General features: G+C 51.3%; 1 protein-coding gene across 46 annotated transcripts in view; it reads right to left on the bottom strand.

Annotated features, from left to right (window-relative positions):
* Positions 1–25,092, bottom strand: part of PPP6R2 (protein phosphatase 6 regulatory subunit 2) — a 113,734-nt gene extending 88,642 nt beyond the window's left edge. For 22 of the 46 annotated variants that reach the window (XM_016938777.4, XM_054675373.2, XM_063807525.1 and 19 more), the window contains exon 1: positions 12,227–12,473. The gene's annotated coding sequence lies outside the window, so the exon portion shown is untranslated. Of the gene's footprint in view, positions 1–12,226; positions 12,508–24,700 lie in introns of those variants that run through there. The other 24 variants (XM_016938782.3, XM_054675374.2, XM_054675370.2 and 21 more) reach the window with 7 other exon arrangements.
* Positions 25,093–25,851: the final 759 nt, after the last annotated feature.

Genomic DNA, 25,851 nt, shown 5'->3' with positions numbered 1-25,851 from the left:
AGAGCGAGACTCTGTCTCAAAAAAGAAAAAAAAAAAAGAAGGCTGCTTGCTGTATGTGGATATAACAGGATTTCCAATATAGGAGGAGTATCTCTAAACCAAAAATCGTGAAATTGAAATCCTGGGCCAGGCAAAGTGGCTCACGCCTGTAGTCCCAGTACTTTGGGAGGCTGAGGTGGGAGGATCGCTTAAGTCCAGGAGTTCAGGATCAGTCTGGGCAATAGAGCAAGGCCCTGTCTCCACAAAAAATAAAAAATTAGCCAGGCATGGCGGCAGGCACCTGTAGTCTCAGCTACTCAGGAGCCTGGCAGGTCAAGGCTGTGGTGAGCTGTGATTGTGCCACTGCACTCAACCTAGGTGACACAGAATGAGACCGTCTCAAGAAAAAAAAAAAAGGCTGATCCAGGTGCAGCAGCTTTTACAACTAATTGATCACAACCAGTTACAGATTTGTATGTACGTGTACGTGTATGAGAGAGAGTCTCACTGTCATCCAGGCTGGAGTGCAGTAGCATGATCTCAGTTCACTGCAACCCCTGCCTCAGCCTCCTGAGTAGCTGGGATTACAGGCGCTTGCCACCATGCCCGGCTAATTTTTGTATTTTTAGTACAGACAGGGTTTAACCATGTTGGCCAGCCTGGTCTCAAACTCCTGACCTCAGGTGATCCACCCACCTCAGCCTCCCAAAGTGCTGGGATTACAGGTGTGAGGCGCCGTGCCCACCTACAAATGTTTGTGTTCCTTTTCCACTCCCAGTGCTTCACTTGACTAGCCAAAAAATAAAAATAAAAAAAGCACTCCAATCCAAAACTTGTTGAGCATCTACATGATGCTCAAAGGACATGCTCACTGGAGCATTTCAGATTCCTTATTGGGGAAGCTCAACTGGTAACTCTGAGAAAATTTGAAATCCAAAACCCCTCTAGTCCCAGGCATTTTATTTTATTTTTTATTTATTTATTTTGAGACAAAGCCTCGCTCCGTCACCCAGGCTGGAGTGCAGTGGCATGATCTTGGCTCACTACAATCTCCACCTTCTGGGTTCAAGGGATTCTCCTGCCTCAGCCTCCTGAGTAGCTGGAATTATAGCCACGTGCCACCATGCCCGGCTAATTTTTGTATTTTTAGTAGAGACAAGGTTTCACCATGTTGGCCACGGTGGTCTCAAACTCCGGACCCCAGGTGATCCGCCCACCTCGGCCTCCATAAGTGCTGAGATTACAGGCGTGAGCCACCGCGCCCGGCCTCCCAGTCAGCTTTTCTAAATAAAATTGTATTGGAACATAAACAAGAACACACACACAAATGCCTGATACATAATCAGTTATCGTTACAATTCCAAAATTTATTCTTTTAATTTTCTTTGTTCTTCCTCTATTCTTCTAGGGAATCTATTAAAAATTTTTAAAAATATTTTTTAAAGTTAGCCTTTCCCTTAACAAAAAAAAAAAAAAAAGGGAGAGGCTTTTGAGTCAAACTACCTGGGGTACAAATCTTGCCTCTATCACCTACTTGCTGTTTATTTCCATTTCCTCATCTGTGAAATGGAAAACAACACAGGCGTACTTTGTCTAACGTGCTTCCCTTCATTGTGCTTCGCAGGTAATGTGCTTTCTACAAATTAAAGGCTGGTAGCAACCTTGTGTCAAGCACGTCGAGGGGCGCCATTTTTCCAACAGCATGTGCTTACTTCGTGTCTCTGTGTTGCATTCTAGTAATTCTCACAATATTTCAAACTCTTTCATTATTATTTTATCTGTTATGGTGACCTGTTATCGGTGATGTTTGATGTTACTATTTTAATTGTTTTGGGAAACTACAAACCGTGCCCATATAGGATAGCAAACTTAATAAACGCTGCGTTAAGTTCTGACCGGCCATTTCCCTGAGTCTCTCCCCCTCTCCTCAGGGCTCCCTACCCCCTGAGACACAACAGTAATAACGTAATAACGTTAGGTCAATTAATCCCGTAGGAAAGGAAGAGTCGCATGTCTCTCGTTTCGATCAAAAGCTAGAAATGCTTAAGCTTAGTGAAGAAGGCATGTCAAAAGCCGACAGGCCAGAAGCTAGCCCTCCTGCACCAGTTTGCCAAGTTGTGAATGCCAAAGAAAGGTTCTTGAGGGAAATTAAAACTGCTACTCCAGTGAAGACATAAATAATAATAAAGCAAAGCAGCTTTATTGCTGACACGCAGAAGGCTGCTTTCTGTTTGGAGGCAGGTCTCACTCTGTTGCCCAGGCTGGAATGTAGTGGCACCATCACAGCTCACTGCAGCTCTGACGTCCCAGATTCAAGCCATCCTCCTACCTCAGCCTCCCCAGTAGCTGGGACTATAGGCATGCACCACCACACTCAGCTAAACTTTTATTTTGTAGCAAGGAGGTTTCACTGTATTACTCAGGTTGGTCTCAAACTCCCGAGCTCAAGCGATCCTCCCCACTCAGCCTCCCAAAGTGCTGGGATTAGAGGTGTGCGCAACTGTGCCTAGCCTGCAGAAAGTTATGTTGTTGTTGTTTTGTGTGGTTTTTTTTGTTTTTTTTTTGAGACAGAGTCTCGCTCTTTCACCAGGCTGGAGTGCAGTGGCGTGATCTTGGCTCACTGCAACCTCCACCTCCTTGGTTCAAGCAATTCTCGTGCTTCAGCCTCCCGAGTAGCTGGGACTACAGGCACGCACCACCATACCCAGCAAATTTTTGTATTTTTAGTAGAGATGGGGTTTCACCATGTTGGCCAGGATGGTCTCCTCCTGACCTCGTGATCCACCTGCCTCAGCCTCACAAAGTGCTGGGATTACAGGGGTCAGACACCGCACCCAATGCCTGCAGAAAGTTTTAATGGTTTGGAGAGAAGACGAAACCAGACTTAAATAGTCTACAGTAAGGCCCTCACTCTTTTCAATTCTACAAAGGATGACAGAGATGACGAAGCTGCAGAAGAAAAACTGGAAGCTAGCGGAGGTTGTTTCATGAGGTTTTAAGAAGCCACCTCCATAACATAATAAAGTGCAAGGTGAAACAGCAAATGCTGGCCGGGCGCGATGGCTCTTGCCTGTAATCCCAGCACTTTGGGAGGCCGAGGCGGAAGGATCACTTGAGGTCAGGAGTTCAAGACCAGCCTGGCCAACATGGTGAAACCCCGTCTCTACTAAAAAATACAAAAATTAGCTGGGTGTGGCCGGGTGCGGTGGCTCACGCCTGTAATCCCAGCACTTTGGGAGGCCGAGGCGGGCGGATCATGAGGTCAGGAGATGGAGACCATCCTGGCTAACACGATGAGACCCCGTCTCTACTAAAAAATACAAAAAAATTAGCTGGGCATGGTGGCGTGCACCTGTAGTCCCAGCTGCTGGGGAGGCTGAGGCAGGAGAATGGCATGAACCTGGGAGGCAGAGCTTGCAGTGAGCCGAGATCACGCCACTGCACTCCAGACTGGGTGACAGAGCAAGACTCCGTTTCAAAAAAAAAAATTAGCTGGGTATGGCGGCGGCTACCTGTAATCCCAGCTACTCAAGAGGCTGAGGCAGGAGAATCACTTGAACACGGGAACCAGAGGTTGCGGTGAGCTGAGATGGCACCACTGCACTCCAGCCTGGGTGACAGAGGGAGACTCCATTTCAAAACAAAAAACAAAAAACAAAAACAAAACAGCAAATGCTGATGTAGAAGCTGTAGCTAGATCTGGAAGATCCAGCTAGGACAATTGATGAATGAGGCTATGGCAAACAACAGATTTTTCAATATAGATGAAACAGTCTTCTATTGGAAGAAGGTGCCATCTAGGACTTTCATAGCTAGACAGGGTAAGTCAACGCCTGGCTTCAAAGCTTGAGTGCACAGGCTGACTGGCTAATGCAGCTGGTGACTTTTAAATTGAATGCTCATTTATCATTCTGAAAATCCTAGGACCCTTAAGAATTATGCTAAATCAGGCCGAGCGCGGTGGCTCACGCCTGTAATCCCAGCACTTTGGGAGGCTGAGGCGGGAGGATCACGAGGTCAGGATATTGAGACCATCCTGGCCAACATGGTGAAACCCTGTCTCCACTAAAAATACAAAAATTAGCTGGGCGTGGTGGCAGGCGCCTGTAGTCCCAGCTACTCGGGAGGCTGAGACAGGAGAATTGCTTAAACCTGGGAGGCGGAGGTTGCAGTGAGCCAAGATCGCACCGCTGCACTCCAGCCTGGTGACAGAAAGACTCCATCTCAAAAAAAATAAATAAAAATAAAAAAGAAACACGAATTATGCTACATCTACCCCATGCTTTGTTGTTAAGGGAACAACAATACCTAAATGACAATACATCTGTTTACAGCATGGTTTACTGAATAGGGTTTTTTGTTTTTCGTTTTTCAGACGGAGGAGTTTCACTCTTGTTGCCCAGGCTGGAGTGCAATGGCGCAATCTCGGTTCACCGCAACCTCTGCCTACCAGGTTCAATTCTCCTGCCTCAGCCTCCTCAGCCTCCCAAGTAGCTGGAACTACAGGCGTGCGCCACCATGCCCAGCTACTTTTTGTATTTTCAGTAGAGATGGTGTTTCACCATGTTGGCCAGGCTGGTCTCGAACTCCTGACCTCAAGTGATCTGCCTGCCTTGGCCTTCCAAAGTGCTGGGATTACAGGTACGAGCCACTGTGCCCAGCCTACTAAACAGTTTAAGCCCACTGTTCTATGGCCGGGTGCGGTGGCTCATGCCTGTAATCCTAGCACTTTGGGAGGCCAAGGCGGGCGGATCACTTGAGGTCAGGAGTTTGAGACCAGCCTGGCCAACATGGTGAAACACCATCTCTACTGAAAACACAAAATTAGCTGGGCGCAGTGGCACATGCCTGTAATCCCAGCTACTAGGGAGGCTGAGGCAGGAGAATCACTTGAACCTGGGAGGCTTAGGTTGCGGTGAGCCAAGATTGCGCCATTGCACTCCAGCCTGGGCAACAAGAGTGAAACTCTGTCTCAAAAAAAAAAAAAAAAAAAAAAAAAACCCACTGTTGAGACCTACTGCTCAGAAGAAAAAGATTTCTTTCAAAATATTACTGCTCATTGACCATGCATCTAGTCACCCAAGAGCTCTGATTAAGATGTACAAGGAGACTAATGTTGTCATGCCTGCTAACATACTCCATACTGCAGCCCATGGATCAAGGAGTAATTTTTTTTTTTTTTTTTTTTTGAGACGGAGTCTTGCCCTGTCGCCCAGGCTGGAGTGCAGTGGGGCAATCTCGGCTCACTGCAAGTTGCGCCTCCTGGGTTCATGCCATTCTCTTGCCTCAGCCTCCCAAGTAGCTGAGACTACAGGCGCCCACCACCACACCCGGCTAATTTTTTGAATTTTTAGTAGAGATGGGGTTTCACCGTGTTAGCCAGGATGGTCTCGATCTCCTGACCTCATGATCTGCCTGTCTCGGCCTCCCAAAGTGCTGGGATTACAGGCGTGAGCCACCGCGCCCGGCCTAATTTTCTTATTATTTAAGAAATACATTTCAGGCCCGTCGCAGTGGTTCATGCCTGTAATCCCAGCAACTTTGGGAGGCCAAGGCAGGCAGATCACCTGAAGTCAGGAGTTCGAGACCAGCCTGGCCAACATGGTGAAATCCTGTCTTTATAGAAAATGCAAAAATTAGCCAGGCACAGTGGTGGGCGCCTGTAATCCCCGCTACTCAGGAGGCTGAGGCAGGAGAATCGCTTGAACTCGGGAGGCAGAGGTTGCAGTGAGCCAAGATTGCACCACTGCACTCCAGCCAGGGCAACAAGAGGGAAACTCCGTCTCAAAAAATAAGAAGTAACAGAACTAGAAGTAGAGCCTGAAGATGTGACTGAATTGCTGCAATCTCAGGATAAAACAGATGAGGAGTTGCTTTTAATGAATGAGCAAATAAAATGGTTTCTTTTTTTTTCTTTTTGAGACAGAGTCTTGCTCTGTTGCCTAGGCTGGAGTGCAGTGGCACAATCTTGGCTCAGTGCAACCTCCACCACCTGGGTTCAAGGCATTCTCCTGCCTCAGGCTCCCGAATAGCTGGGATTACAAGCATGCACCACCATGCCCAGCTAATTTTTGTATTTTTACTAGAGACGGAGTTTCACCATGTTGTTCAGGCTGGTCTCGAACTCCTGACCTCAGGTGATCCACCCGCCTCAGCCTCCCAAACTGATTACAGGCGTGGGCCACCACACCCAGCTGCTTTTTTCTTTTTTTTTTTTTTTAAGATGGAGTTTCACTCTTGTTGCCCAGAATGGAATGCAATGTTGTGATCTTGGCTCACTGCAACCTCCGCCTCCCGGGTTCAAGCAATTCTCCTGCCTCAGCTGGGATTACAGGCGCATGCCACCACGTCTGGCTAATTTTTTGTATTTTTAGTAAAGATGGGGTTTCACCATGTTGGCCAGGCTGGTCTCGAACTCCAGACCTCAGGTGATCCACCTGCCTCAGCCTCCCAAACTGCTGGGATTACAGGCATGAGCCACTATGCCTGGCCACATTCTGCTTTTGTGGGTGTGCTTTTATTTATTTTTGGCAGAGATGGGGCCTCACTATGTTGCTCAGGCTGGTCTAGAACTCCTGGCCTCAAGTGATCCTCCCGCCTCAGCCTCCCAAAGTGCTGGGATTACAGGCACGAGTCACCACGTCCAGCCCGTTTTTTTTTTTTTTTTTTTGAGACAGGGTCTCACTCTTGTCACCCAGGCTGGAGTGCAATGGCGCAATCTCGGCACACTGCAACCTCGACCTCCCCAGGCTCAGGTGATCCTCCCACCTCAGTGTCCGAGTAGCTGGGACTATAGGCGCACACCACCATGCCCAACTTTTTTTTTTTTTTTTTTTTGAGAGGAAGTCTCACTCTTGTCGCCCAGGCTAGAGTGCAATGGCGCAATCTTGGCTCACTGCAACCTCGACCTCCCAGGTTCAAGCGACTCTCCTGCCCCAACCTCCTGAGTAGTTGGGATTACAGGCGCCCACCACCATGCCTGGCTAGTTTTTTTTGTATTTTCAGTAGAGATGGAGTTTCACTATGTTGGCCAAGCTGGTCTCGAACTCCTGACCTCAGGTGATCCGCCCGCCTCAGCCTCCCAAAGTGCTGGGATTACAGGCACGAGTCACCACGTCCAGCCCGTTTTTTTTTTTTTTTTTTTGAGACAGGGTCTCACTCTTGTCACCCAGGCTGGAGTGCAATGGCGCAATCTCGGCACACTGCAACCTCGACCTCCCCAGGCTCAGGTGATCCTCCCACCTCAGTGTCCGAGTAGCTGGGACTATAGGCGCACACCACCATGCCCAACTTTTTTTTTTTTTTTTTTTTGAGAGGAAGTCTCACTCTTGTCGCCCAGGCTAGAGTGCAATGGCGCAATCTTGGCTCACTGCAACCTCGACCTCCCAGGTTCAAGCGACTCTCCTGCCCCAACCTCCTGAGTAGTTGGGATTACAGGCGCCCACCACCATGCCTGGCTAGTTTTTTTTTGTATTTTCAGTAGAGATGGAGTTTCACTATGTTGGCCAAGCTGGTCTCGAACTCCTGACCTCAGGTGATCCGCCCGCCTCAGCATCCCAAAGTGCTGGGATTACAGGCGTGAGCCACTGCGCCCGGCCCTGCTTTTTGTTTTTGTAGAGATAGGGTTTTGTCATGTTCCCCAGGCTGCTCTGGCCTTAAGTGATGCTCCCACCTCAGCCTCCCAAAGTGCTGGGATTACAGGCGTGAACCACCGCACCCAGCCCATGTGCTTTTAAATAAGTAGCCATTCCCAAGGCTTTAAACCTTATCCCCATGATGACAGTTGTATACCTGCAGCTTGACCTCTCCTCTGGGTTCCAGATCCTCCTATAAGATACTTTCTCCCTAGTGACCCTTGGACTTCTCAGACTTCCGCTACTTTCAGCCAAGAGAAAGCCTTGCTTTCTACTTCCAAACTGTAGTAACACCCCCAGCCCTGACACCACCCTAATTCAGCTTCCCTATTTCAATAAACAGTGCTACTATCCACCCATTTGTTCCATCAGAAAGCCTAGAAGGGTTGATGGGGCTGGGAGGATAAAAGCAGCCCAGAAATTACCCTGAGTCCATTCATTCTCTCACACCTCTCTTCTCATCTACCAACAAGTCCCAACAGCTCTACCTCCAAAATATCTCCCTAAATCCACCACCAAGTTCTAAACCATTACAATCACTACACCCAGCTCCCAACACTTCATCTCACCCCCACCTGCTGTCCACGTGCCAATGTCCATATGATCATGGCACTCTCCAACTCAATCTCCAGGCCAGGTTTCTCCTACAACTCAGACTCAAGGTCCAACTCCCTACTAACACCTGCAAGGAACGGCTTAATGAGAAAAGCAACCTTCCAGCCCAGGCTCCTGCCTCTCTCTCCCTTACCATAAGCACATCAGTCTTATCTAGGTTCCTGGAGGATATCACACCCAAAATTTCCCACTTCAGGGCCTTTGCATGTGCTGTCCTCTCAGCATGGGAGACTCTGTCCCCCAATTTGTCTCAAAGCTAGCTGCCTCTCACATTCCAAAGATTAACTGAAGTGAGTTAGAAAAGTCAAAGGGGAGAGATATATACACCTATTGTGTACCCACAACATTTTAAAGTAAAAAATAAAAACAAAGGGAAGATAAACCAGAAAAAGGGACATCAAAAAGAGGTGAAGAGCCTCTTTCAGTGAACAGTGAACAGTGTCGGCAACTGCAGGGGCAAGGAGAAGCCAAGAGCAGGGCAGAGAGAGGCCATGAGGGAAGGGTGGATGAAAGAACAAGACACAGGAGAAGGGTCTAGAACAAAATCAGTGGGTACAGTGACAAAGAGGGGGCTGCAGTGAAAGGCAGGGACTAAATGGAAGTGACAGACTTGGGGGAGCTGGTGCTGACAGGTCAGGGAATGAGCAGCAAATTGGGAGGAGTCAGTAACAAGAGAGTGGACAAAGCAGGTAGGGAAGCTGCAAGTACACAGAGTGGCAGGTCGGGGGACAGTACGGTGCATGGGGGAAGGTGACAGGCTGAGGGAAGAGATGACGGGGATGGAAGCAATAGGGCAGTGCGGGGTAAGGTGAGGTTAGATGACTGGTGATATCTCAAGCCGTGATGGGGAGCGCGACAGGAAAAGACGAGTAGTGTTGGAAAGGGTTAGGAAATAATGGAAAGGGGAATCAGTGATTGGACAAGAAGGGTGATGACAGCGGGCACTGAAAGTTCTCCCACTGACAGGCAGGAGAGAAGCAGTGGGGAGACACTGACAGGTGGGGTCACTAACAGCAGGGCAGGGTACTAATGGGTCCCTAACAGATAAGGGATGAAGGAGGTAGCATGAAAGGGGACAGGAACTGACAACAGGGGAGAACTGATGGGGAGGATCTGACAGGCACTAACACAGAGGCCAATAGCAAAGAGGGGAAGGGCCACAACAGGCAGGATGAGGGAGACACTTATGAGGGAAACTTACTGACAGTGGGGCTCACTGACAGAGGCACTGGCACTGATGGGGGGCACTGACAGAAGATCAATGACAGGTGGGGACATTGCTGACAGAAGGGGTCACAGAGCGCTTGGACTGACAAGGAAGGGCACTGGCAGGGGAGGGATTATGCGGTCAGTGACTGACGGGTACGGGTGGGAGTGCAGGCACTGATGGGAAGTGGGGACATGACAGAAAGAAAATAATTGACTGGGGGGGCACTGGCTGACGGGGGACAGGGATGCGGGACTCTGACTGGGGGACACTGATGGGGAGCAGAGTGGACTGACGGTGGGGGAGCACTGACCAACAGTGGAGGCACTGACCAGTGCGAGGACTGACAGATGCGGAGGCACTGACCGACAGGAGGAGCATGACTTGCAAGGGGCACTGACTGACGGTGGGGGGCACTGATGGGTGGGGTGGGGACTGATGGGTGAGGTGCAATGACTGGCTAGCAGGGTACACTGACTGGTGCAGGAAGCACTGACTGGTGTAGGGTGGGGGAACAGAAGGAGGGCACTGACTGGGGGGGCACTGACTTGGGAGGAAACTGACTTGGGGGGCACTTACTGGAGGGGAACTGGAGTGGGCACTGATTTGGGGGGCACTGACTGGAGGAACTGACTAGAGGGTGCACTGACTGGGGGGAAACTGGAGGGGGCACTGACTGGGGGGGCACTGACTAGGGGGAAACTGACTGGAGAGGGCACTTAACTGGGGGGGAACTGACTGGGGGAAAACTGACTGGAGGGGGCACTGACTGGGGGAACTGACTGGAGGGGGCACTGACTGGGGGGGCACTGACTGGGGGAAACTGACTGGAGGGGGCACTGACGGGGGAAACTGACTGGAGGGGGCACTGACTGGGGGGCACTGACTGGGGGAAACTGACTGGGGGGAAACTGACTGGAGGGGGCACTGACTGGGTAGGTAACTGACTGGAGGGTTCACTGACTGGGGGGAACTGACTGGAGGGGGCACTGACTGACTTGGGGGGGCACTGACTGGAGGGGCACCGACTGATTGGGGGGAACTGACTGGAGGGGGCACTGACTGGGGGGGCACTGACTGGGGGGAAACTGACTGGAGGGAGCACTGACTAGGGGAACTGACTAGAGGGTGCACTGACTGGGGGGGAACTGACCGGGGGGGGGAACTGACTGGAGGGGGCACTGACTAGGGGGGCACTGACGGGGGGAACTGACTGGAGGGGAAACTGACTGGGGGGAACTGACTAGAGAATGCACTGACTGGGGGAACTGACTGGAGGGGGCACTGACCGACTTGGTGGGGGCACTGACTGGGGGGGGCACCGACTGACTGGGGAGAACTGACTGGAGGAACTGACTAGAGGGTGCACTGACTGGGGGGGAACTGACTGGAGGGGGCACTGACTGGGGGGAAACTGACTGGAGGGGACACTTAACTGGGGGGGAACTGACTGGGGGGAAACTGACTGGAGGGGGCACTGACTGGGGGAACTAACTGGAGGGGGCACTGACTGGGGGGCAACTGACTGGAGGGGGCACTTACTGGGTGGGTCACTGACTGGAGGGTTCACTGACTGGGGGGAACTGACTAGAGGATGCACTGACTGGGGGGAACTGACTGGAGGGGGCACTGACTGACTTGGGGGGGCACTGACTGGAGGGGCACCGACTGGGGGGAACTGACTGGAGAGGGCACTGACTGACTTGGGGGGGGCACTGACTGGAGGGGCACCGACTGACTGGGGGGAACTGACTGGAGGGGGCACTGACTGGGGGGAAACTGACTGGAGGGGGCACTGACTGGGGGGCACTGACTGGAGGGGGCACTGACTGGGGGGCACTGACTGGAGGGGGCACTGACTGGGGGGGAAACTGACTGGGGGGAAACGGACTGGAGGGGGCACTGACTGGGGGGAACTGACTGGAGGGGGCACTGACTGGGGGGAAACTGACTGGAGGGGGCACTGGGGGGCACTGACTGGGGGGAATTGACTGGAGGGGGCACTGACTGGGGGGAAACTGACTGGAGGGGGCACTGACTGGGGGGAAACTGACTGGGGGGAAACTGACTGGGGGGCACTGACTGGGGGAAACTGACTGGAGGGGGCACTGACTGGGGGGAAACTGACTGGAAGGGGCACTGACTGGGGGGCACTGACTGGGGGGACACTGACTGGAGGGGGCACTGACTGGGGGGAAACTGACTGGAAGGGACACTGACTGGGGGGCACTGACTGGGGGGACACTGACTGGAGGGGGCACTGACTGGGGGAAACTGACTGGAGGGGGCACTGACTGGGGGGAATTGACTGGAGGGGGCACTGACTGGGGGGAAACTGACAGGAGGGGGCACTGACTGGGGGGCACTGACTGGGGGGAAACTGGAGGAGGCACTGACTGGGGGAAACTGACTGGAGGGGGCACTGACTGGAGGAGGCACTGACTGGGGGAAACTGGGGGGGCACTGACTGGGGGAACTGACTAGAGGGTGTACTGACTGGGGGGAACTGACTGGAGGGGGCACTGACTGGGGGAACTGACTAGAGGGGGCACTGACTGGGGGAACTGACTAGAGGGTGCACTAACTGGGGGGGAACTGACTGGAGGGGGCACTGACTGACTTGGGGGGGCACTGACTCGGGGGGCACCGACTGGGGGGAACTGACTGGAGGGGGAACTGACTGACTGGGGGATAACTATCTGGAGGGGGCACTGACTGACTCGGGGAGAAGTGACTTGGGGGGCACTGGCAGACAGGGGGCCGGGTCTGAGCGGCGGGCGGCCGCACTCACCTGCCCTGGGGGCCGGGCGTCGCGGCAGCTCTTCGGAGGCCCGTGTGGAGGCCCGAGCGGAGGCCAGGGCGCTGGTGGAGGCAAAGCCCGGGCGGCCTCGGGCGGGCCGCACACACATGGGCCCGGCCCAGGGCGCAGCGCCTACGGACACCGGCACGGCCGGCCGGCGGCTCGAGACCGACTCGGGGCCGCGGGCGGCACTCAGATTGCTCCAAAATGGCGGCGGCGGCGCACGGGCACGCGCTCCGGGGGCGGGGTCTCCGCTTGGGGCGCGCACGCTCGCGGCCGGGGGCGGGGCCGCGCGGGTGGGCGGGGCCGGGACCTGGGCCCGCTCTCCGGGCCCCCTGGAGTGGGGCACTCGGTGAAGCCCGCGTGGGAGCACGAGGGCTTGGGTGTGCTGACTGCCGCCTTGGAGTGGGTGGGGTAAGAGTGCGTCTTTCCCCTTTTACGTTTCCCTTTGAGGTATTGGCTAAAGTTTTGTGCAAGCATAGTTAATTTTGTTGTAGCCACAAAACAATCCTCGCGTGGCCCGACGCAGCATTTGAGAGACACACACCTGGGGCAGGGGTTTCCCCCGTGGCCCAGGAAAGGGCCTGTTCTCCCGGGCCTCCCTCCTGCCACAGGCCCCTCCCAGAGGCCGCGGGGCGTGGACGCCCCGAGCAGCAGGAGCGGGCTCAGCCCCGGGCGCCAGGCCTGGCCCCTCCCCGTCCCGCGTCCTGCCTGGACCCGGAGTGCCTGAGCCGCCTCCAGACAGTTTTCTCCAGGTGCGCTACGGGTTCTTGCACGGCGTTTTGCAAATTAAGTGTGTGCCTATTTAACAAGTGCTGGAATTGTTTAATTCCATCAAAATAATTTCAAAAATGATTACTATTATTTCAGATGTTAGAGCGAGCCGTGGGTAAATGTTGGGAAAACATGGAGCACTTAAGGGATCTCTAAACGTTTTTTCCAGTTGTCAGTGTATTGCCCAGGATTCACCGATGCTCTCTGCGAAAGCGTATCTGGGCGGCTCAAATATTCGTTATTTCTCCTTCGCCAGCTGGCGCTGTTAGGCTTTGTCGGTAGAGGGCGCCAGAGACGTTGCAGGAGAAAAGGGCTTGGCCCTGCGGCTGGCGGCCCCGGGCTTCCCCGACGCCTGTCCCCTGCCCTGGTCAGCAGCACCCTCCTCGCCGGTTTTATAGCAGATGCCTCTGGCGAGCCTTTCCCCAGCAAAAGCTTTTCCCCTAGCATGCTAAGGGGCAGATTTCTGGCAGGTTCCGTTGAGGGAACTTCCAGGAAGTGGGGGTGAAAAAGCCTCAGCCTCACAACCTAGAGAAGAGACACCCTGCGTTCAGCAGGCTATGCCCTTCTCCTGCCCTCGCCATGGTCTCCTTTGCAGGAGCGGGAGGTGCTGCTGAGTTGAGCTACGGAACGGGGACTGGGGCCAGGGGCACCAGATGCAGGAGATGCTCCTGCTGCCGTGAGCACGTGCAACTCCGCCTGATCTTGATACCCCTCCTGTGCTCAGCCAGTGCACCTGGGGTGAGCAGGAGCCCCTCTCCTCCTCTTTTTTTTTTTTTTTTTTTTTTTTTTTGAGACGGAGTCTCGCTCTGTCGCCCAGGCTGGAGTGCAGTGGCGCGATCTCGGCTCACTGCAAGCTCCGCCTCCTGGGTTCACGCCATTCTCCTGCCTCAGCCTCCCGAGTAGCTGGGACTACAGGCGCCCGCCACCACGCCCGGCTAATTTTTGTATTTTTAGTAGAGACGGGGTTTCACTGTGTTAGCCAGGATGGTCTTGATCTCCTGACCTCGTGATCCGCCCGCCTCGGCCTCCCAGAGTGCTGGGATTACAGGCGTGAGACCCCGCGCCCGGCCAGCCCTCTCCTCCTCTCTCACCCATACTGGATTCATCAGCAAGTGTGTTCCCTCCACTGCAACATGTGGTAGCTCCACTACCAACATTCTGGTTCAAAACCAGTTTCTCTCTCCTGACTCCTGAGACCTACGGGGGCCCCCTGCTTCTATCCTGGAGTACTTGCTGTAGGTCAGCTTGCTGTAATCAGCAAAGCACCCAGAGGGGTCCAGTTAAAACAGATCCGATTGCCTGGGCATGGTGGCTCACACCTGTAATCCCAGCACTTCAGGAGGCCTAGGCAGGAGGATCGCTGGAGCCCAGGAGTTTGAGAACAGCCTCGGCAACAAGTGGGGCCCCTGTCTCTACAAAAAATTAAAAAACTAGCCAGGTGTGGTGATGAGCCTGTGGTCCCAGCTACTTGGCCGACTGAGGCGGGAGGATTGCCTGAGCCCAGGTAGTTGACGCTTCAATGAGCTATGATGTTGCCACTTCATTCCAGCCCGGGTAACAGAACAAGACCATGTCTCAAAAAAATAAAGGGGCAGGCGCGGTGGCTCACACCTGTAATCCCAGCACTTTGGGAAGCCGAGGCGGGTGGATCATTTGAAGTCAGGAGATCGAGACCAGCCTGGCCAACATGGTGAAACCCGGTCTCTACTAAACATATAAAAAATTAACCGGGCGCGGTGGCGGGCGCCTGCAGTCCCAGCTACTCGGGAGGCTGAGGCAGGAGAATCACTTGAACCCGGGAGGTGAAGGTTGCAGCGAGCCAAGATCACGTCACTGCACTCCAGCCTGGGCGACAGAGCGAGTCATTTATTTCGTTTAATGAAATGAAATGAAATAGGTCACATCACATCTTCCCTACCCCTAGGAGCTCTTGCCTCACAGACTGAACGACAAAGTCCCTGCTGTTGCCCACAGGGCCCTACATGACCTGAGCTCACCTCTCCTACTCCCCTTGCTCATGGCTCCCATCCCGATGACCTCCCGCCGTTGGCTGCTGCTGTCCCTGCATCCCCGCAGGGCCTTCCTTGGTCATTGCTGTGCTTAGGAGTGGCCTCTGGGACCTTGACTGCACTGTGCCCTTCCCTGTGGGGGTTTCCCTGGTCACTGTTTCAACTCACAATCATACGCACACACCACACACACCACACACACACACCACACACCACATACCACACACACTACATACCACACACACACCACACACACGCGACACACACACCACATACCCCCCCCACACACCACACACACACCACACCCTACACACACCACACACACCCGAGACACACACCACATACCACACACACACCACATACCACACACACCACACACACCAGATCCTACACACACCACACACACCCTACACACACACCACACACACCACATACCGTACACACCACATACCACACACTCCATACCACACACACACCACATACACACCCTACACACACACCACACGCCCTACACACACCACACACCGTACACACACCACACACTGTACACACACCACATACCACACATACTACATACCACACACACCACACACACATCACACACCACACACACTTTAAACACACCACACACCCTACACACACACTACATACCACACACACACCACATACCACACACTACATACCACACACACCACACAACACACACACACTACATAACACACACACCACACACCCCACACACACCACACACACCACACACCACACACACTACATACCACACACACCACACACACCACACACCACACACACTACATACCACACACACCACACACACACTACATACCACACACACCATACCACACACACACCACACACCACACCACACCCACACCACACACCACATACTACATACCACACACACAACACACACCCTACACACACCACACACTACACACCAATCACACCACACACAACACACACTCTAAACATACACCACACACCCTACACACACACCACATAACACACACTACATACCACACACACCATACCACACACACCACACACCACACACACTACATACCACACACAACACACACACAACACACACACACCACACACCACACACCACACACACCACACACACAACACACACCCTATACACACCACACACTACACACACCAATCACACACCACACACAACACACACCGTAAACACACACCATACACCCTACACACACACCACATACCACACACACACTACATACCACACGCACGCCACACACACCACATACCACACACTACATACCACACACACCACACACACACCACACCCACAACACACACCACATACCACACACAACACACACCCTACACACACCACACAATCACACAACACACACAACACACACCGTAAACACACCACACACCCTACACACACACCACATACCACACACACTACATACCACACGCACACCACACATACCACATACCACACACACACCACAAACCACACACACTACATAACACACACTACATACCACACACTACATACCACACACACCACACACCACATACCACATACACACCACATAACACACTACATACCACACACACACCACACACACACCACACAGCACATACCACACATACTACATACCACACACACACCACACACACTACACACCCACCACACCCTACACACACCACACACCGTACACACCCACACACACCACATACCACACACACCACATACCACACACACTACGTACCACACACACCACACACACCCCACATAACACACACACTACATACCACGCACACACATCACACACCACACACACACCACACACCCTACACACACACACCAGACACCGTACATACACACCACACACACCACATACCACACACACTACCTACCACACATACCACATACACACACTACACACACCACACACACCACATACCACACACACACCACATACCACACACACTACATACCACAGACACCACACACCATATACCATACTACATACCACACACACCACACACCACAAACACACACCACACACCACACCAAACACACACACTACATACCACACACACCACACACCCTACACACACACCACACACTGCACACACACACTACACACACCACATACCACATACACTACATACCACACACCACATAACACACACTACATACCACACACCACACACTCTACACACACCACACACCCTACACACACACCACACACACCACATACCACAGACACTATATACCATACACACACCACACACCATATACCACACACACTACATATACCACACACACCACACCACACACCACACACACACCACACACACTACACACCACACACACCACACACACTTCACACGCACCACACATAGACACAGACACACCACAGACACACACACCAACACACCACACACACCCCCGACACACACTATACCCACACAGCACACACACACACCTCACACATCGCACACACATACCACACACACTACATACACATGCACGCACATGCACACACACCACATACCACACACCACACACACTACACATCACACACACCACACACATCACACCACACATACACAAACACACCACACATACCCCACACACACTATACCCACACAACATACACACCCTACACAGCACACACACCCACACACCACACACATCACACACACACCACACAATCACACACACATGCACACACCCCACACACCACACACACCACACATACACCACACACAGACACACCAACACACCACACACACCCCCCACACACACTGTACTCAGATAGCACACATGCCCCACACAGCACACACACACCCACACACACACCATACACATCGTGCACACTCCACATACCACACACACTACATACCACACACACCACACAGTACACATATACCACACCGCACACACACCACACCACATATGGCACACACACAGACACACCACACACATACCCCACACACACTATACCCACACAGCACACATACCGCACACAGCACACACACCCCCAACACACCACACATCGCACACACACTACACAGACACACCCCACACACACCACACATCGCACACACTATACACACACACACCCCACACACACCACACATCGCACACAAACACTACACACACTACATACCACACACACCACACACGTACCGCACACACACACCACACATCGCACACACACTACACACACACACACCCCACACAGCGCACACACATCCACACACCACACATCGCAGACACACCACACACACATGCAGGCGCACGCACACACACCCACATACCACACACCACACATGTACCACACACACTGCACACACACCACACACAGCACACACACACACACCAATACACCACACACATACCCCACACACACTATACCCACACAGCACACACGCACACACCCCACACACATCACACATCGCACACACACACTGTACACACAGACACACCACACACACACACACACACACACTCTTCATCACCACCTTCCCTGCTTGGTTTTTCCTCCTTCAAAATTGTATCACTAGTTATGGTTCAATAAAGGGACAGAAACCACACAATGATTTCAACAGGGAAAGTGTGATATAAAAATATTATCAACAAGAGGGGATTAATTATAAAGTAATGAAGTTAAGTTTGTGTTCAAGAAAGGACAGTCTAGCCTGGGCAACACAGCGAGAGCCTGTCTCTACAAAAATTTTTAAAATTAGCTGGGCATGGTGGTGCACGCCTGTAGTCCCAGCTACTCTGGAGGCTGAGGTGGGAAGATTGCCTGAGCCCTGGAGGTCAGGGCTGCAGTGAACTGTGACCACGCCACTGTACTGCAACCTGAGTGACAGAGCAAGACCCTGTCTCTAAATTAATTAATTAAAATAAAGAAGGAACAGGCCAGGTGTGGTGGCTTACACCTATAATCCCAGCAATTTGGGAGGCTGAGGCAAGAGGATCACTTGAGGCCAGGAGTTTGAGACCAGCCAGGACAATACGGTGAGACCCAGTCTCTAAAAAAAAATTTTTTCTCTACTAAAAACACAAAAATTAGCTGGGCATGGTGATGCACGACTGTAGTCCCAGCTACTCGGGAGGCTGAGGCAGGAGAATCACTTGAACCCGCGAGTGGAGGGTGCAGTGAGCTGAGATCGCGCCATCGCACTCCAGCCTGGGCAACAAGAGCGAAACTCCATCTCGAAAAAAAATAAAATAAAATAATGACCCTGCTGAGAAAAGTTGGAGAAGACCTAAATAAGTTGACAGACATGTCATATTTTTGGTTAAAATTGGTTTAAAAATTCAGGCTGGACGCGGTGACTCACACCTGTAATCCCAGCACTTTGGGAAGCCGAGGTGGGTGGATCATGAGGTCAGGAGATCGAGACCATCCTGGCTAACAGGGTGAAACCGCGTCTCTACTAAAAATACAAAAACAAAATTAGCCGGGCATGGTGGCAGGCGCCTGTAATCCCAGCTACTCAGGAGGCTGAGTTGGGAGAATGGCGTGAACCCAGGAGGCAGAGCTTGCAGTGAACCAAGATTGTGTCACTGCACTCCAGCCTGGACGATAGAGCAAGACTCTGTCTCAAAAAGAAAAAAAACATTCAACATTGTGGCTGGGTGCAGTGGCTCACGCCTGTAATCTCAGCACTTTGGGAGGCCAAGGCAGGTGGATCACGAGGTCAGGAGCTCGAGACCAGCCCGGCCCACATGGTGAAACCTCATCTCTACTAAAAATACAAAAAAATTAGTCGGGCGTGGTGGCAGGTGCCTGTAGTCCCAGATACTGGGGAGGCTGAGGCAGGAGAACGGCGTGAACTCAGGAGGTGGAGTTTGCAGTGAGCCAAGATTGCGCCACTGCTCTCAAGCCTGGGTGACAGAGCGAGACTCCATCTCAAAAAAAAAAAAATTAGTTGGGTGTGGTGGTGCGCACCTGTAGTCTCACCTACTTGGGAGGCTGAGGCAGGAGAATCACCTGAACCCAGGAGGTGGAAGTTGCAGTGTGCCGAGATTGGACCACTGCACTCCAGCCTGGCGACAGAGTGAGACTTCGTCTCAAAAACAAAACAAAACAAAACAAAACAAAAAACAAGGGCCAGATGCGGTGGCTGTCACCTGTAATCCCAGCACTTTGGGAGGCCGAGGCGGGCAGATCACAAGGTCAGTTCGAGACCAGTCTGGCCAATATGGTGAAACCCCGTCACTACTAAAAATACAAAAATTATGGCTGGGCGCGGTGGCTCACACCTGTAATCCCAGCACTTTGGGAGGCCAAGGCAGGTGGATCACCAGGTGAGGAGATCAAAACCACCCTGGCTAACACGGTGAAAACCCATCTCTACTAAAAATACAAAAAAAAAAAAAAATTAGCCGGGTGTTGTGGCGGGCACCTGTAGTCCCAGCTACTCGGGAGGCTGATGCAGGAGAATCGCTTGAACCTGGGAGGCGGAGGTTGTGGTGAGCCGAGATCGCGCCACTGCACTCCAGCCTGGGCAACAGAGCGAGACCCTGTCTCAAAAATAAAAACAACTCAACATTGTTAAGATAGCAATTCTCCCCCAAATTGATCTGTGGATCCAATGTAATCTCCGGCAAAATCTCAGCAGGTGTTTTTTGTTTGTTTGTTTGTTTTTTGACACAGAGTCTCACTCTGTTGCCCAGGCTGGAGTGCAGTTGGTGCGATCTTGCCTCCTGGGTTCAAGCGATTCTCCTGCCTCAGTCTCCTAAGTAGCTGGGACTACAGGCACGCAACACCACACCCAGCTGATTTTTTGCATTTTTAGTAGAGACAGAATTTCACCATGTTTGCCAGGCTGGTCTTGAACTCCTGAGCTCAAGTGAGCCACCCACCTTGGCCTCCCAAAGTGCTAGGATTATAGGCGTGAGCCACCGCACCTGGCTTCAGCAGGTGTTTTTGTTGGTGGTGGAAATTGACAAGCTAATACTGAAATCTGTATAGATATGCAAATGATCAAAATTGTGGGCGGCAAGCCACCCAGGTGCCAAGGCAAGAGACCAAAGAAACAAGCTGTTCCAGTATAATAAAGGAAACATATACGACAAGAAGCTATACTAGAAATAGATTATATATATGATTATATATGAATATTACTAATTATTAGCTTATAGCATTACTCTTTAATCCAATATTATAATAATCTTTGTTCTACAAGTATAACCTAGGAAAAACCAGGCCATACAGAGATAGGAGCTGAAGGGACACGGTGAGAAGTGACCAGAAGACAAGAGGGTGAGCCTCTGTCACGCCCGGACAGGGCCTCTAGAGGACTCCTTGGTCTAGCGGTAACGCCAGAGCCTGGGAAGTCACCCGTTACTTAGCGGACCTTGGTCTAGCGGTAGCACCAGTGCCTGGGAAGGCACCTGTTACTTAGCAGACCAGGAAAGGGAGTTAGAGAAGACTCTGCTCCACCACCTCTTGTGGAAGGCCTGACATCGGTCAGGCCCGCCCGCAGCCATCCGGAGGCCTAAACGTCTCCGTGATGCTGTGCTTCAGCGGTCACGCTCCTGGTCCACTTTCATGTTCCGCCCTGTACACCTGGCTCCGCCTTCTAGATAGCAGTAGCAAAGTTAGTGAAAGTATTAAAGGATTTGATCTCTCCAAGAAATACATAAAAGAAATAATGACGTAACCTGTCCTCTCTCTCTCTCCACCTTGGCTACCAAATAGGGAAGGGCCCCCTGGCCCATGGACACGTGACTCGCGTGACCTTACCTATCACTGGAAACGACCCACACTCCTTACCCTGCCCTCTTGCCTTGTAAACAATAAATAACGGTGCTGCCAGGCATTCAGGGCCACTACCGGTCTCCATGTCTTGGTGGTAGTGGTCCCCAAGGCCCAGCTGTCTTTTCTTCTATCTCTTTGTCTTGCGTCTTTATTTCTACGATCTCTCGTCTCCACACACAAAAAGAAAAACCAACAGGCCCTGTAGGGCTGGACCCTACACAAAATAGTCAAAACAATTTTGAAAAAGAGCAAAGCTGGGGCCAGGCGTGGTGGCTCATGACTGTAATCCCAGCACTTTGGGAGGCCGAGGTGGGCGGATCACGAGGTCAGGAGATCGAGACCATCCTGGCTAACACGGTGAAACCTGTTTCTACTAAAAACAAAAAATTAGCCCGGCGTGGTGGCAGGCGCCTGTAGTCCCAGGTACTCGGGAGGCTGAGGCAGGAGAATGGCGTGAACCCGGGAGGCGGAGCTTGCAGTGAGCCAAGATTGTGCCACTGCACTCTAGCCTCGGCGACACAGCGAGACTCCGTCTCAAAAAAAAAAAAAGAAAAAGAACAAAGCTGGAGGACTTACACTACGTGATCTCAAAACTTACTACAAAGCTAGAATAATGAAGACAGGACAGAATTAGTATAAGGAAAAGCATATAGATCAAGGGAACAGAATAGAGAATTAAAAAAACCCCTCACAATTATCATCGATTGATTTTTTTAACGGAAGTGCTAAGTTTATTTATTTATTTATTTAGAGATGAGGTCTCACTCTGTTACCCAGGCTGGAGTGCACTGGTGCGATCACAGCTCACTACAGTCTCCACCTCCTGGGCTTAGGTGATCCTCCTGCTTCAGCCTCCCAAGTAGCTGAACCACCACACCTCGCTCCTAAGTCAATTTTATGGGAAAACAATATATTTTCAACAAATGGTATTGGAAAAACTGATTATCTACATAAAAAAAGAATTTAGGACTGGGTGTGGTGGCTCAGGCCTGTAATCCCAGCCCATCGGGAGGCAGAGGCGGGTGGATCACGACGTCAAGAGATCAAGACCATCCTGGCCAACATGGTGAAACCCCGTCTCTACTAAAAATACAAAAATTAGCTGGGCGTGGTGGCGCGTGCCTGTAGTCCCCACTACTTGGGAGGCTAAGGCAGGAGAATCGCTTAAACCCAGGAGGTGGAGGCTGCAGTGAGCCAAGATCACGCCATTGCACTTCAGCCTGGTGACAGAGCGAGACTCCATCTCAAAAAAAAAAAAAAGAGGATTTAAACCTTATCTCCTTATCTCATACCATACACAAAAATTAATTCAAAGTGAATCACAGACCTAAATATAAGAGCTAAAAATCTTCTAGAAGAGGCTAGGCGCGGTGGCTCACGCCTGTAATCCCAGCACTTTGGGAGGCTGAGACAGGCGGATCACGAGGTCAGGAGATCAAGACCATCCTGGCTAACACAGTGAAACCCCGCTTCTACTAAAAATACAAAAAATTAGCCAGGTGTGGTGGTGGGCGCCTGTACTCCCAGCTACTCAGGAGGCTGAGGCAGGAGAATGGGGGGGTGAACCCGGGAGGCGGAGCTTGCAGTGAGCCAAGATCGCACCACTGCACTCCAGTCTGGGCAACAGAGCAAGACTCCATCTCAAAAAAAAAAAAAAATCTTCTAGAAGAAACATAAAAAGTATTATTTGACTTAGGACCTTAGGTTAAGACATTTCTTAGATATGACACCAAAACCATAATCCATGAAAGAAAATGGTACATTAGATTTCATCAGAATTATAATATTTGATCTTCAAAAGATGCCATTAAGAAACATAAAAGATACCTGGGTGTGGTGGCATGCACCTGTAATCCCAGCACTTTGGGAGGCTGAGGTAGGAAGATTGCTTGAGCCCAGGAGTTCAAGACCAGCCTGGGCAACATGGCAAAACCCTGTCTCTCCAAAATAAATAAAATAAAATAAAATAGGGCCGGATGCAATGGCTCACGCCTGTAATCCCAGCACTTTGAGAGGCCAAGGCGGGTGGATCACAAGGTCAGGAGTTCAAGACCAGCCTGGCCAATATGGTGAAACCCCGTCTCTACTAAAAATACAAAATTATCCAGGAATGGTAGCATGCATCTGTAATCCCAGCTACTCGGAAGGCTGAGGCAGGAGAATTGCTTGAACCCGGGAGGCGGAGGTTGCAGTGAGCTGAGATCACATCATTGCATTGCATCCAGTCTAGGTGACACAAGCGAGACTCTGTCTCAAAAAAAGAAGTTAAAAAAAATAGGCAAAAAAGCTGCATAAACATTTTTTTAAAGAAGCTAACACAAATGACTTAGGAGCACATAAGATGCTCAACACCATTAATCATCAGGGAAATGCCAAACTCGCCCACAAGAAAGTACCACTGCAGACCCCCTCGAACGGCTGGAACAATAATACTAAGCGTTGGGGGGGATGTGGAGAACTGGAACCTTTATACATTCCTAGTGGAAATGTAAAACTGTTCGGAAAAGTTTGATAATTTCTCCAAAATTTGAATATAAACTTACCATACAGCCCAATACTTTCACTCCTACATATCTATGCCAAAAAAATGGAAACGTGTGTCCACACCGAGACTTGTACACAAATGTCACAGCAGCATGAGTCATAATAAGCAAACACTGGAAACAATCCAAATGTCCTTCAAATGGTAAATGGACACGAAAACATCATATAAAATACTATTCACGAAAGGAATGAACTACTGGTACATGCAACAACATGCATGACCTCAAAAACATAACGTGAGGCACAAGAAATCAGGCAGAATAAACTAGATCGTCCATGCATTAGTTTCCGGTTGCTGCTGACACAGGTCCCCACACACGTCATGGCTTACAACCACACGCATTTATTACCTTACAGTCCTGGAGCTCACAAATCTGAGATGAGTCTTATGGGACGAAAATCCACATGTTGGCTTCCTCTGGGAAGCTCCAGGGAAAATCTCTGTCCTTGCCTTTTCCAGCTTGTCCTGCATCCCTTGGTTCAGTGTCTTCCTCCATCTTCAAAGCCAGCAACTGACCATCTTCCAGGTTCTTTTTCTCAGATCCCAGCACCACATTGACTTCTCTGACTCTAAGCCTCCTCTCTCTCTTTCTTTTTTCTTTTCTTTTCTTTTTTTTTTTTTTTTTGAGACGGAGTGTTGCTCTGTTGCCCAAGGCTGGAGTGCAGTGGTGTGATCTCGGTTCACTGCAAGCTCCGCCTCCTGGGCTCACGCCATTCTCCTGTCTCAGCCTCCAGAGTAGCTGGGATAAGGGTGCCTGCCACCACGCCCGGCCTTTTTTTTTTTTTTTGGTATTTTTAGTAGAGACAGGGTTTCACTGTGTTAGCCAGGATGGTCTCAATCTCTCCTGACCTCATGATCCGCCCGCCTTGGCCTCCCAAAGTGCTGGGACTACAGGCGTGAGCCACCGCGCCCGGCTCTCTCTCTGTTTTTTTTTTCTTTTCTTTTCTTTTTTTTGAGACAGAGCCTCAGTATGTCGCCCAGGCTGGAGTGCAATGGTGCAACCTCAGCTCACTGCAACCTCTGCCTCCTGGATTCAAGCGATTCTCGTACCTCAGCCTCCCGAGTAGCTGGGATTACAAGTGCCCGCCACCACGCTTGGCTAATTTCTGTATTTTTAGTAGAGACGGTGTTTCACTGTGTTAGCCAGGATGGTCTCGATCTCCTGATCTCGTGATCTGCCCGCCTCGACCTCCCAAAGTGCTGGGATTACAGGCGTGAGCCACCATACCCGGCCAACTACTTTTAATTATATACAAATTAAGGTGCAAGTTATTCAGAAAGTTTTAGAAAAAGGTTGTTAACTTTGGGGTGGTTATCATGGGAGGGGCAGTAACTTGTGGGTGTTGCCATGGCAATGGTAAACAGAGATGGCACTGGTGGGCATGTCTCATGGAGCGGTGCTTTTGCCTCTTCCCAGTTTCAGCCAGTTTTCTTTTCTTTTTTTTTTTTTTTTTTGAGACAGAGTCTCCCTCTGTCGCCCAGGCTGGAGTGCAGTGGTGC

The sequence above is a fragment of the Pan troglodytes genome, chromosome 23 (genome assembly GCF_028858775.2).
Source record: "Pan troglodytes isolate AG18354 chromosome 23, NHGRI_mPanTro3-v2.0_pri, whole genome shotgun sequence".
NCBI lineage: Eukaryota > Metazoa > Chordata > Mammalia > Primates > Hominidae > Pan > Pan troglodytes.
This window is presented reverse-complemented; position numbering and strand designations above follow the sequence as displayed.